The sequence below is a fragment of the Malania oleifera genome, chromosome 12, assembly GCF_029873635.1.
Source record: "Malania oleifera isolate guangnan ecotype guangnan chromosome 12, ASM2987363v1, whole genome shotgun sequence".
Lineage (NCBI taxonomy): Eukaryota > Viridiplantae > Streptophyta > Magnoliopsida > Santalales > Ximeniaceae > Malania > Malania oleifera.
In genome coordinates, this window is record NC_080428.1 from 71,355,066 (window position 1) to 71,368,267 (window position 13,202).

The 13,202-nt window shown below is 37.9% G+C and overlaps 1 protein-coding gene across 1 annotated transcript in view; it reads left to right on the forward strand.

Annotated features, from left to right (window-relative positions):
• Positions 1-13,202, forward strand: part of LOC131144600 (exocyst complex component EXO84A) — a 29,044-nt gene that overhangs the window by 659 nt on the left and 15,183 nt on the right. The window lies entirely within an intron of this gene.

The following is a 13,202-nucleotide window of genomic DNA, read 5'->3' on the forward strand; positions in this document are numbered from 1 at the left end:
AGAGTTCTGTTGTGGGATGGGGGGTCTCTACCTACAAATTTTAAAAAATGAGTTATAACTTATAAGGGCTTACAAGCAACTCATTTTGTTTACATTTCTGGTGAAGATATTATGTTTATTTGATATGCATTCCATGTCAATTGTAATGTTGCAGCTGCTATGGCTTTTTGGGAATTATCGGAATAATATTTTTTTTCCTAAAAAGAAGGAATTGAAAGGAAAACAAATTTATGATTTAATGTGGATGGGAAGCTGCATTTTATGACTTAATTTTTTTCCTCTTATCATAAGAAAGTTCTACTTTGGTTAAAGAAGGAAGAAGAGATGGGGGCAGGATGAAGAAGCAAATCCACCATCTCAGAAGTAGGAGGAACTGAGATTGGGAAAGGTGTTGCTTGTTTAATTTATGTTAGCACAACCTGTGGCTAAACAACCAGGATTTGTGATGAATTTTTTTTTTTAAAACGAAATACCCAACTTTATTGATAGCCCTTAGTTATGGCAGAAAAAAACTGTGGTTATAAATATGCCACAAGGGATTTACAAAAAACCTAACAAAAAACTAGCGCATGCACCAAAATCATAACAAGCCTAACAAAACCTGAATCATTAACCAACTAAAACAACCAAAACAAGCCCAAAAGAATTAGAAACAAACAAACAAAAATAAAAACAAATTTTCAAGCAAACAGAAGACAAAAACCTGCAAAACATGTTGGGGTGGATCTAGAAGCAACAATCATGCACGGGCAAAAATAAATAACAAAAATGGAACACCAGATTTACGTGGTTCGGTCGAATCGACCTACGTCCACGGAGCACACACCAATTCACTATAACCGGGAGAATAATACAAGGAGGAGGACACTATTGACTTCAACTCAATTCTCTCTCTCTCTCTCTCTCTTTCTCACACAATGCACACAGCACACAGCTCTGCTCAACACCCTGCACACCTCACATTGTTCTGCACACATCACACACACACACACACACACACACACACATATATATATATATACATGGATGAGGTTAAAATTCAAAGGGCAGTTGGCTAAATTCAACCATGGTGTGTAACGACCTGCTATTTATTTTCTAGGTTTTTTTTACATACTATGAAATTTATAATGCTCTGATACCAAACTGGATAAAACCAAACCATTAACCTAAGCAGCGTAAAGTGGAATTCATATAAACACAACCATATATACAATACCAGAGTGTTAGCATATCCTCCAAAATATACATATATGACTGTTCCCCATAATACCCACCACTAGGCTAGGGCTATACAACAATACTCCAAAAATACTCACTCTACTGATAGGGCGACACTGAAACTCCTCTACTTGCGAGCCTGATCTGCTCGCGTACCTAGATCACTTGAAAAATGTCAAAGTATTGGAATGAGACGATGCTCAGTAAGATGAAATATGTTATTGTTAGTGTATGGAAAATGAGTTACAATACTATGAAAATCTGTTTCTATATAATCATGTAAATACAATACAAGTAATATAAACCACCACCTTTTCCATGTTGTTTAACATATTTGTATTTTAGGTTTGTACTCAAATACTTCTAATGTACATAAGTATATTCTCTGTCTCTGTAAATCTATATATACATAATAATAATAATAATAATAATAATAATAATAATAATAATAATAATAACTGAAAACTTCCCTATGGATAACTGTGTGTCATGATTTAATCCCTTATGACAGAGTTGTGCGGCCCGTAGGGGGGATCTATCCTAGCTGGCCAACAAGAACAAATCACTATACTCCATCGGTCTGATCAGCCCTCCTCAACCCATATCTAATGGGGAGCCTGTCCACTCGTGGGCTATATACGATCAACCTTTATACCACGAATTATCTGAATAGGTGGTTGCACTCTATATTGTAAATAGCTATGGTACCGTGCTCTGTAAACTGTATGGTCTAACAGGGTCTGATACTATATAATACATCTCTATAAACATCTATATGTTTTACCATGATTCTGTAATAACTGTATCAACCATGACGCTGTAGAAAACTGTATCTATATTTCTGAAATGAACTGTAAAACTGTATGTCATGGTACTGTAAACTATATCTGTATCAATTGTATAATCATAGTATTTTGTAATTTCTATAAAACATATCCATTGTATGTATAGTCTGTAAAGCATAACTCTGAAAAATATTGTAAAACATGTTTCTGTATTATATCTATATTCTCAAGCCACACAATAATTTAAAACATATTATTCATAATTGTTAAACTGTATAAAACTCTGTTGTGAATAATAATATGGTAAAATATACATTTCATACTGAAAATCATTATAAAACTATCTAGCATAGCATATTTCCCTTACTTGACTCCTGCTAAAATCCCCTACTGAGACTGGTTCTACACCCGCAGGGTTCCCCACTTAACACCCTGAAAATAATTTTTTTCAGAACAGAATATCAATATTTCTTGGTCTACATCATTTCCTACAACTTCTAGAAAGCCAGAAACTGAATAAAAGGCCTTACCCTAGTTTCTGGGGAGAAATTCGATTCAATCCCACCAACGATCCGCCCGAGTAGACTTGAAGAGAACTCAGCCAGGAGTGTCGTGGTGGCCTCAGATCATCAATCCGACGACTAACGGGGCCGAAATTGAAGAAAATATGAAGGGGAACCATAGGAGAGAGAAAGAGGAAGTTTTGCACTGAATATTCTATAATTAAACAGAGTTTAGCACTATTTATACTGCAGGCCTTATCGACGAGCCACGTCACCTCGTCGACGAGTCCTGTAGAAACTTTGTCGACAAACCTACACCCTCGTCAATGAAATTTAGACTTCCAAAAATCCACTCTCGGTATCTCCTCTTCAACAAAATGCTTCCTCGTCGACGAGGTTCTCTTATACCCTCATCGACGAAATGCTTCCTCGTCAATGAGGTCCTCTTGTACCCTCGTCGACTAGGACCTGAGAAAATTTCTTGGGTATTAACCTCCAAAATGCAATGTTGTTGACGAATGCTGCCTTATTCTTTTACTGTTTCCAATTTCCTCCCTCTCTATTATTTAAATACTATTATTATTTGGGTTGTCACATGGTGGCTTAATGTCAACATTTTGGGTAAGGTTGGTGGTCATCAGTCTCCAATGTCAACAGAAGCGGCTGTCGATGACTCCACTAGTTGCAATCTCAACAATCTCCCACTTGGAGACGGAGGAAGTATCTCAACCAGTGTATAGGCACATGATGTGCTCATGTCTCTCTTTAAGCGTGAAGACCAATTAAAGTTGAGCACAAATTCAGCTTCTCTATAGTCACCACCTTCGTCAACATGTCTGCTGGATTCTTGCAACCTTGAATCTTTTCAAGTGTCAACACTCTGTACTGTAATAGAGATCTGATGAAGTGATAACGTAGTCCAATATGTTTGGTTCTGAAATGAAATGTAGAGTTCTTTGCCAGATGTATCATACTCTGATTGTCACTGTACAAAAAATTCCTCTCCTGCTTTAATCCAAGCTTTGTCAACCAACCTTGAAGCCAAATCATCTCTTTGATGGCTTTTGTCATTGCTACGTACTCAACTTTTGTAGTGGATAGGGCAACAATCTTTTGTATTTGCGACATCCAACTAACAGCTGTTGTGCTAACAGTGAACACATATCTGGTGGTGCTTCTTTGGTAACCATTTGTTCCAAACCCACTTTGCCCAATCAAACTTTGGAGCGCTAACTTTAATAGCATCCTATGCCGACTTTGTATTAAAGCATCCATTCTTTTCCGAGAGCCATAGCAGGATGTTCAAAGAGTTTCTAAGTTTTCCAACTCTTTCCATCACTTCTTCCGCTTTATTAAAATCTAGAATCCTTTGCAAATTTTTCACATCCCACACATTATTAATCAACAAAATCTTTTAATCTGATATATGAATGTGCACCATCTGGAAACTCTGAAAACAAAGGTCCCGAATCCAGAAACTTATCATACCACAATTTTACATCTCCTTCTCTAACTTTTCGCTTAGATTTACTTAACAGCTCAGGCATACACTGCAGAATTTTCCTCCAAAAAGAAGAATTCGATTCATGTGGTCTGCAAAGAGTAATATGTCCTCCTTTAACATATTTAGCTTTAAAAAATCTAGCCCATAAAAATTTTTGTGTTAATAACTACCAACCAAACTTTATAAACAACGACCGTTGCACTTTCGAAATGTCCCTTACTCCTATGCCCCCCTCCTCACAGGAACACACAATTTCTTCCAAACCCTCAATTTCATTTTTTCTTTCCCATCCTTAAATCCCCCAAAAAAAGAGGCTAACATACCTTGTATCTTTTGTTATCACCAGTTTTAGGGCATTTAGAACAGCTAATAGATGTAGTGACATGCTCGAAAGCACATGTCTCAACAAAACTAGACAACCTCCTTGAGACAACAGTCTACTTTTGTAGCCCTCAATTTTCATACTGATTTTTTGAATTAAAGAGTCAAAATGACAGCCCTTTAATTTACCATCCACGATCGGCACTCCCAAATACATAAAAGGAAATTTACTTTCAATAAAACCAGTCTCTTGTAGAATTTCTCCTTTCCTCTAAGCACCTTGAGAAAAAAATTGTTGATTTATCTTTATTCACCCTTTGGCCAGTCCAGTTTTCATATTCCACTTTCATTAACTGTCTAAAAGATTTTTTACCAGCATTAGCAAATATAACAACATCATCCGCGTACATTAAATGCAATATAATAGGTGCACCACTTGGATATGCAAAAACGGTAAAATCCGCTTCTCAGTTATCTTTTTTTGAATTAATCTAGAAAGAACATCTTCCATGATGATGAAAATATATGGGGACAACGAATCCCCCTGCCTTAAACCCCTTTTTGATTTGAAAAAACCCCTGTAAGTGCCATGCATCATAACAGAAAACTAAGGAGTAGAAATACAATTCTGAATCAACTTACAAAACCAATCTGGAAAACCAAGTGCATGGAAAATTTAATCTACCACCTGCCACTCCACTCGATCATACGCTTTACTCATGTCAAGTTTTAGCATCATATTACCTCCTCTCACCCGCTTATGTAATAATTTTGTCATCTCTTGAGCAAGTATTATATTTTCAAAAATACTCCTCCCTTTTACAAACGCACCTTGCTCAAGAGATATTAAATCACCCATCACCAACGATAGCTTGCCAACAAGGATTTTGGAGAAAATTTTATAGATTACGTTACAAAGGTTTATCGGATAAAATTTATCAAAAGACTGAGGATCCTTTACTTTTGGAACAAGAACTATATAAGAGGAACAAAAATACCGAGACAACATATCACCTTTGAAGAACACCCTTACCGCTTCCATCACATCATTTTTAATAATCTTCTAGTAGGTAAGATAGAAAGAAGAACCAAAACCATCCGGTCCTAGGCTACTGTCCACCGAAATAGAAGAAATAACTGCATATATCTCCTCCTCCGCCGGTTTTTCCTTTAGCTGTCTTATAGAATTCTCAGAAACCATCGATTGGATAATACTATCCAGATTTGGCCTTTGCATTGAACTATTTTTTCCCAAGAATTGCTCAAAATAATTCATAGCCTCATTATGAACCATCTACATATTTTCCAATACCGAACAATCAGGAAGCACCATTGAATTCACACAAGAGTTACGTCTTCTTTGTGCAATCACTGCATAGAAAAACTTTGAATTTTAGTCACCATCAATTAACCATTTCATCTTTGCTTGCTGCGCCAGCTTTGTCTCTTCCCTTCTATACCATACCTCCAATTCAGCCTTAGAAACATGGAACTCTTCTTTAACTAATTCTGAGTACTCTGTCTACAGTAAATTCTCATATTTTTCCACCATTTCCTCCAACTCTTGTATGATACCACCAACACAACCAAAAATCTATTTATTCCACACCCTAAGCCTTTGTTTTAGCCTTTTCAATTTACTCGTCAATTTACAAAACCCTGAATCTGCCACAATATGTTCTCTCCAAGATGTTTCAACCATTTTCAAAAAATTCCCATGCGACATCCACATGTTCTGAAATTTAAAAGGCGCTGGCCCATACCTCTCCATACTTGCACCCAGTTGTAATATGATAGGAGAATGATTTGAAGTATTTCTTTTCAACAATGATGTCTTAGCTTCACTATATTTTACAGAAAAACATTATTAATCAGCACCCTGTCAAGTTTCGCCCAACTTCTCGTCAATCCTTGATGGCCATTACACCAAGAAAATTGACTTCCTTTGAATCTGAGATCCAATAATCCACATCTATTAAATACAACCATTGAATTCAGCCATAAACGAACCCAAGCGAGGTTGACCTCCCACCCTTTCCTCATCTAATCGAATTACATTAAAATCTCCCATAACAACCCAAGCCACATCAAAACTCGAAATCCCCTGAAGTTGTTCCTATAATTCTCTTCTCTCAATATGATAACATTTAGCATATGAAAAGGTAAAAAGCAGAGAGCCTCTATCCTTTGTTAACAAAACTGCCAAACATTGATTTGAAGCACCCACATCATCTTTCCAGAATAGTCAAATCTTCCCACCTTCCTCTACATTAGAACAAAAATTAGTAAATTGAAAATATACCGCCCACCTTCGTATCTTCTCCACATCTTGAAAAGGTTCAGAAATAGCCAAAATTGAAACTTTCTTATCTTTCACAATTTGTTTTAATCTTCTTTTCGACATGCCCAACCGTCTTATATTCCAAAAAATAACTTTGTCAATCATAAGTTCAATTTTTGAGGCACTGCCTTAGCCCTCTTAGAATTTCTCACTTGCACATCTTCTTTATTTCTTCCTTCCAATACACCCACTGGCACATTTCCTGGATCAAAGCAATATTCTTTTTGAGTATCAATGCAAACCTCCATATCTCCGTCAGATAACACATCATAATTATCCCTACACACCACACCCTCCTGATCCCCCCTCTCTTTCATCCACCTCCTCCACGAGAAACTCCTCCCCATCCTTATCATTTTCAACTTCTCCCCCCCCTCTTTCATCAAAAACTCCGATTTCCTAGACAGTCCTAGAACAACCACCCAGTTCTACCTACACCCCTAACACCCCTGACTTATGATCTTGAAAATATTTGGCTTTCTCTCCACTATTCTTCTCTACCAAGTTCACTTCATCCACTTTATGTGTACCCGCATTATTAACCTTATTCACAACTTCTTTATATTTCCCATTCACATTCAAAGGACCACTCACATCTTCATTCTTTTTCTCCTCCACCCTGTGATCCTGAATCCGCAAAACAGAACCTTCCTCTTCTACTATCACATTTTCTTTTCTACCCACTTCTTTCCAAACCATCCCATCTCTCTCCTTCCTCATACCTTCCTTCCTTTTATCCTTAGGCTTTACTCCAAACGGACATATCACATTAGTGTGACCTTGCCTACAACATTTATTATAATGGAAACCCCTCTTCTTGTATATTACCCTTTGCCAACTCTGCTTTTGTCCTACTATCAACGAAAAACCCTTCACAGGATCCTTCTGCAAATCCACTCAACACACAATCTTGCACTTGTGGCTCATGTTCTATATAATGTGGCATTATCCGTACCCAAAAATCTACCAAATCTAGTGGCAAAACTTTGTAAACAATCTAGTCTATATAAATGCAAAGGCAAACCTGGCAAAAAAATCCACTGTGGTGCAATTGATGGCTCGTTGTTGACATCAAAATTCATGGACCAATTAAATAGCCAAAATTGGCACCCTGCCACCCATCTCCCTTCTCGTGCCCATGCATGAATGTAGTCCTTTTCATTTACCAAATGCAACAAACATGATAGTTGTCCATAAAACTTATCATTGGAACTTCAGAAAGATCCCAAGATTGGATAATATGCCTCCGAAAGACATTAATAGACGACCTTGCAGAAAGAAATTTAAGCACCAACGCAAACTTCAAATCCTCAATAGCCCTTTCCATCTCCACATCCGAGAAAACAAAACTTAATTCCCCATTAATTAGTTCTGGTTTCCTCAAAGAGATTTTGAATTTTGAAGATGGAATTAGCCTCTTCAATGCTTCCGAAAATGATTTTCCACCAGCGAAACCTTCCCCCTTTCCGACCATATCATCCCCCGAACCACCCCCTGCAACCTGTGAACCATCGTTGGCACCTCCCCACAACCTCTAGTAACAGTTGCCGGAGGCGGTGCAACCATGGCTTGTGGCTACTGGTTTTCCATATTGAAAACCTAAAAATAAAAAACCAACCTTTTGTGGAGAGAGTAAATGGAACCTGAGTTGTGATGGCGACTGCAAACTCCTTGGCGTGTGGCGTCCCCTAAGATTCCAATCTCTTCTCGGTGGTTCATAGTAACGAAGATGCTGGCCGTCGGAGCGCTAAGTTGTCACTATCACCGTGAAACTACTTCGTCTTCGCAGGTTTGCCATCGCAGCTTTGTCGTTGCCGACGCTAGTACCCTAACCCTCCTTCGCAAAAGAGTCTGACTTTATGCACAAAGATGATTATGTTTGGCCATTGGAGCACTACGTCGTCACCGTCATCGTGAATCTACGTCGCTGTCGCAGGTTCGCCGTCGCAGCTTCATCGTCGTCATTGCAAGTTCGCTGTCGCAGCTTCGTTGTTGCTGACGCTGGTGCCCTAACCCGATGCTTCCAACTACACTTAAATCATATAAACTTGCCTCTTATTTCACCTGCCTTGCATGCTTGACATCCCAAATGATATCTAATTTTCATACTAGACTGGACAAACTCATGTTCTAGCAGATGTCAATGCTCACTCCTCAGTGATCTGTCCTGATTCATTACAAGATATGTGCGGATGAGATTTGCTGAGCAAAAGAAAGTTTGAAGAAGCCTCTGCTCAAAACCATGCAGCGGTTGACTATTGGGGTCTTTATGTGGGGTTTAGGTTGTTTGCAGCTAGGCATTGTGATCTGTGGTGATTAGTGTTGTTACATCTATTGGTTTGGGTCTGGTTTATTTGCAATTTTGTTCCTGTGTTGGTTCTTGAGTTGTATTGTTGGTTGCTACCCTGCAAGAACTAGTCTAGTTGTTGGATTGCTATTTGGTCTTTCTTATTGAGGTCTACTAGGAAGCACTGACACTCTAAGAACGTCAAAGTATCGGTTGTTACACATCTTGGACAACATTCATCCAACATGGCGTGATGATTGTCTGACACCTATCAAAAACAAGATTAAATTAATTTTAATTATCTGACAAGATTCCAACACAGGCTGGCACATTTCTAGACTCAGCCCTAACATTCTTGAGATGGCTTGAGAATTCTTTTTTGTTTTCCTGTATGTTTTTCTAGATTACTACTTGCTCTTGGAACATTGTTTTAATTGTTTTTCATGCTCTATATTGTTAGTTGTGAAGTAACACAAAATTCTCAAATCCTATGAGAAACAAAATAGAGAAAATACATGCAAAAAAAAAAAAAAATCAATCATGCGCACAAGACAGTATTTATGTGGTTCGACAATTTGCCTATGTCCACGGAGTTGTAGAAACTTCACTATTATTAAGGAAAAATTACAAAGTGCGCTCTCTCTCAGAAACAGCGTCTCTTTCACACAAAAACCACAGCCAACCCTAATCACCAAAAAACAATAATTTTATATCTTGCACACAACAATGGGCTACAAAGCGGGCCCAAAAATTTTTCTGCCCAAGCCTTTGCTCCATGGACTAAGCCTTATGATTAAAATTTCTCATTAAAAACCACACAACATTAATTCAAGTCGGGTCATCATTTGGATCAAACGCAACTAGGCTCCACAAAGCCCAACAAGTTAATTGTTGTTTTTGATGTTTTGCTACACCTTCTCAGTGTTGGATCCAACTTTTTCTTAGCAGACCTCAAAGAAAATGCTATGACTCAAATGGCCTGAAAGTTTCTTATTTTTTTTGGGGGGGGGGGGGGGTTGGTATTTGTTTCCTTCTTTTATTTTTTAATGTTGTTATGGGGGGTGGGGGTGGGGGTGGGGATGTTGAAGCCATGCATGAAACTTTCTATTACTGCAGTTATTAAGTAGCAATTCACATCAAATGAGTAAGAAAAAACCTAATAAGCCGTCAAATCATAAAACAATTGTCTTGTGGTATCCCAACTTATAATAATCTAAAATCAAATTTTACTTTAAATTTTCTTGTTCGCTATCTTTTCATGGTAGCCAAATCTTTTTTTTTTTTTTGGTAAAAGAGGGCGGCACCTCCTAACTTTATTAGAAAACCCCTCGCTTATGGCGGATGAATACCGTGGTTCCAATCTTGAGACTTTGGGACAACAAAAGCAAACTCCAAGACCGTAAAACTAACCTAACCAACATAAACCAAACCAAAAAACCAAACACCAGCAACCACTAAGAAACTAAACCACTAAAAGTGGAAAACAAACAAAACTCCAGAAGATAACACAAAACATCATGAGCGCAAAGAAGGAAAACCCAACAAATCCAATTGAATCATTCCCCTGACTTGCTGAGGAAGATCATCCTGACAACTATATGATCGAGAAATACCAGATTCACCCTGTTTGGCAGAGAAATAGGCACTTTTATTTGCCTCCCTGTAAACATGTTCCACTTTGAATTGTATGCCTCTCAATGCTAACATAAGATCTTCCCACAATTCCCATAAGTTCCAAACCGAACACTTCCCAGAATTTATCCACCGAACCAACAAAGTAGAGTCACATGCAATCTCCACTTGATCCAATCCGAGATTTTTTGCACAGAATCCCTAAAATAATCGCCTTCAATTCAGCCATGTTATTTGTTCCATAACCCAATAATGAGGAAAATGCTACTTTAAATAAACCTTTTTCATCTCTTATCACGTCTCTACCACCATAATTACCTGGGTTACCTCTATAGCTCCCATCCACATTCAACTTAACCCAACCTATCCTAGGTTTACACCATCTAACTACACGAGGAAGACGAACCCCCACATTTTTTACTTGAATATCCAAAGCACGAAGGACTGCAATATCCGTGCAAGAAGCAAGTGCACATTTATTTAACTTGTCTAAAATGGATCTTAGCCAATATTTAATATCAAGCCACATAGTTCTCACCGAATCATGAATTGATTCCATCCCGGCTCTACATCGATGAGTCCAAGGTCTCCAAATGATGAGACTAGGTATAAGACCTACCAAAATGCCTAACTGTGAGGCCCGTCTTGCACAACTAAACTAGACATTAACTCTGCCTTGCCAAGTACTCGTTTCCATGCAACTGACACCCAACACCACTGCTGCTTTTTTTCCATACCTCTCGAGCAAAAGATTCGGTGCAAAACATATGGTCTAGAGATTCAATCTTGGCATTTGAGCAACAATCACATCGAGAGGCCATTTGGACACCTACTTCTTTAATACAAGTATCAACCAGAAGACAAGCGAACCAAGACTTTCACATACAAATTGACACCATTTTTGGCAACATAGGATGCTAGATTCATTTTGCAACTGAGAATTCCTCTTTATGCTCCCTTATAATTTCCCAAGCACTTGCCATGGTGAACTTCCCATTTGTTGAAGGTCCCCAAATTACTGTATCTGGACCCTTCTTGCAAGAAATAGTAGAGTTCATTACTTCCTCAACCCGATCTTCACCCAACAAATCCACTAATAAATCAACATTCCACCCATCTCTATCCCAATAATCTCTAGTTCGTAGCTTATGGTTACTGATTTCCTAAACCTTAGCACAAAGGGGACCGAAGGCTAACCAACGATCAAACTAGAAAGAAGCCGACCCTTCTTTAATTCGAACACAAACATGCTCTAAAACTTCAGGAATCACACGAACAATCGATCTCCAAAATCTGGTTCCTTTATCTAGTTTCATTTCTCTCAAGTGGTGTTTCTTATACAAATACTTGGCTTTAAATAATTGAGTCCACAGATTATCCATAGTTAACAATCTCCACACAAACTTCATATGCAATGATTTTTTTACCTCCTCCAAATCCCTTACATCCAAACCACCCTCACAAACAGGCTTACATAAATTAGACCAGGAACACCAATTCCTTTTCCTTTTGTCATTTACTCCACTCCAAAAAAAATTCGATAACATAGAATTTATCTTTTTGAAGATAATATAAGGGAATGTCCAATACCGACAATTGATTAACCGCCATTGATGATAATACGTGCTTAATTAAAATTAGGTGGCCCCCTTGAGATACAAGCTTAAATTTCCAACCTGCTATCTTTTTCCTCAATTTGTCAACTAGGGGCTCTAAAATACGGGTCGTAAGACGTCTTGATACCAAAGGAACATCCAAATATGTAGCAGGGAAACCTCCTTCCGCAAAGCCAGACGTCCTTAACAGAGATCTCCTCCAAGCAAAAGCAATTCTCTTTGACAAAAAAGTACTTGACTTTTCTTTATTTATCAATTGACCAGACCAATCCTCATACTTCTTTAGAGTCTTAATAAGCATTCGAATGAAACTTCTCTTGACATTGAAAAAAATAAGAATGTCATCCAAAGCTTTCCAGATTCAAGTTTAAAAAATCCCAATCGACCCTATCATATGCCTTAGCTATGTCCACTTTGATCATTACATTTCCACCATTAGACTTCATATACAGAGAATGAACCATTTCTTGTGCCAAAGAAATATTTTCAAAAATATACTTCTACTAGGAATGAAAGCTCCCTGTTCCGGAGAAATCAATGCAGACAATAAACTTGTCATCCTTGCAACAATAATTTTTGAAAATTTTTTGTAGACAACACTACAAAGACTAATAGGCCTAAACTTGCCAAAACTCTAAGGATTCTGAACTTTAGGGATTAGAACAATGTAGGATGCAGAATAAAATCTAGGAAGAGGAGACCTAGCAATAAAATCTCTAACTGCATCGATCACGTCTTCTTTTACAATATCCCAGCAATCTTGAAAAAAATCCGATCCAAAACCATTCGAACCTAGGCTTCTATTTCTCAGGATAGAAAGAATAGCATCCCCTACCTCCCCCTCAGACGGTTCACGACAAAGATCAATATTCTCCTATTTAGAAACCATAGGAGATATTATATCAACAAGGTTAGCTGTTCGATTGGGTCCTACACTTGTTAAGAAAGTTCGAAAATACCTTACTGCACCCTCATGAACAAGCTCTGTAGAATCC